The 1,909-nt window shown below is 63.3% G+C and overlaps 1 non-coding gene across 1 annotated transcript; it reads left to right on the plus strand.

Annotated features, from left to right (window-relative positions):
* The first annotated feature begins 207 nt into the window (after positions 1–207).
* LOC111735746 lies at positions 208–326 on the plus strand. The gene has a single exon (XR_002778958.1). It is a non-coding gene; the product is annotated as a 5S ribosomal RNA (ribosomal RNA).
* Positions 327–1,909: the final 1,583 nt, after the last annotated feature.

A 1,909-nucleotide genomic window follows, 5' to 3' on the forward strand; every position in this document is an offset into this window, starting at 1 on the left:
AGATGCGAGAGCGCCCGCCCAGACCTCGGCACTGCCGCCAACCGGCCAAGGCCCGCGGTGCCTTAGTGCTGCTGGCTCTTGCTCGCCTCCGCCTCGCTGGCGGAACCCCCCCAACTCCCCTCTAGTAGGTGCGCTGCAGGCGCGGGCGTCTCCCGCGCCCCGGAAGCCTGGCTCGAGCTCTTGGGGCGGCAGGCGCCAAGTTCTCTCGTCTACGGCCACACCACCCTGAACGCGCCCGATCTCGTCTGATCTCGGAAGCTAAGCAGGGTCGGGCCTGGTCAGTACTTGGATGGGAGACCGCCTGGGAATACCGGGCGCTGTAGGCTTTTGCCGCCCCCTTTTTTTCCCGCCCTCCAGCCAGGGTGCCCCTAGACGCCCGCGGGCCCTGCTCGTTCGCTGGCAGGCTGTCTCGGGGGTCCTGGGCAGCCGCCCGAATCCAAGGGCTGCATGAACAGCCATGCGCCCCTCGCCACCTCCCGCCTCCACCTGCGCTCCTGCAGCCAGCCCTGGGCTCTTTTCTCTCTCTACTTGGGGCCTTTCCCGTCCCTGGCTCCGCGGGGTCGAGGCCCAAGGGCCGAGGGCTCTGGGCGGAGGGCGAGGTCTCGGGCCGAAGCGTTGCCTGGTGGTGTCGCCGGCGTCTCCGCGTGGTTTTGGGCAGGTCGGGCTCGGCCACGGCGGGGAGCGCAGGGGAGGGGTGGGTCTGGGTCAGGGCCGGGCCTGGACGTGGCAGGGCCGTACCTGCCTAGGTGCCCAGGTGGCCGAGAGAATGGTGGGCTACGCCCGGGTCGGGGTCCTGCCGAGCGCCAAGACTGGGGAGGCGGGTGGCCCGGGGCCTGGCAGTCCTAGGATGCGAGAGCGCCCACCCAGACCTTCGGCACGGCGGGCAACAGGCCAAGGCCCGGGACAAAGGGGCGAGGCGGGCGCGCGCTCTCCCGGCCCCCCGAAGCCCTGCGCGCAGCTTTCGGGACCTCGGAGTGCGGGTAGCTCCTGCCCGGCGAGGGGTCTGTACCGCCTCATCTCTGGGGCGGCTCTCTCGCCAGCGCGGCGGCGCGGGGGGGTGACGCCTCTCGACTGGGGCGCGGGCAGCTGAGGCGAGCGCTCGTCCGCGCCGGCGGCGGCCATGGCTGCCGCTCCCGGCCCCGCTGCGGCTCTGGCGGGTGTCGCCGAGGCCGACTGCCAGTCAAGGTGGGGCGGGGACAGGGGAGGGGACAGGAGCAGGGCGGGGAGGGATAGAGGAGGGCACAGGGGGAGGGGACAGGGGAAGGTGGAAGCGAGGGGCGCAGTGGCTGGGGGGGGGGTCGGCAGGACGCAAGGCGTCACCCTTCTCTCCCTGTTTCCCGGGCGCGTCGCAGGAGAAGGTCCCGAGTCGCCTGTTGTCCGGGGAGGGATCTGCGCGGCCCCGGACTCGGCGACCCGGGGACGAGGCCCCTCGCTGACCACTTAGCAGCGATTGCCAGACGGCGCTCTCCTGGGGCCAGCATTCTTTCTTGAAGGCTGCTTGTTTAGTGAGGAAATTTTCCAACATCTGTCGTCAGAGGAAGTAAATTTTTGTTAATTTTCCTTTCATTTTTTAAATGCCTGTTTGGCACCGTAGCGACGGCGTCCTACTGAAATGATGCGTTCTGGTTTACTTTTCATTTCACAAAACAGGTTACCGTTTTAGTTTTGTTTTTGGATGATACTGTTCCTGACACATAAACAATAATGAAGTTTATAAATAACATAAGACAATTAGAAACTGTTTTCTTGAGGTCTCTCACATGTAAAAGTAAAAAAAAAAAAAAAACCAGGCTCAGTTCTAGTCCCACTTTCTGTGTTAATTTAATTTTTTTCTTTTGTTTGGTTTTCTTTATTAGCAGTTTTCTAAAGGGATTTAAAAATCAAAGTTTAAAACATGCCCAGATAAAAA

The sequence above is a fragment of the Pteropus vampyrus genome, unplaced genomic scaffold, assembly GCF_000151845.1.
Source record: "Pteropus vampyrus isolate Shadow unplaced genomic scaffold, Pvam_2.0 Scaffold1000006444, whole genome shotgun sequence".
Taxonomy (NCBI): domain Eukaryota; kingdom Metazoa; phylum Chordata; class Mammalia; order Chiroptera; family Pteropodidae; genus Pteropus; species Pteropus vampyrus.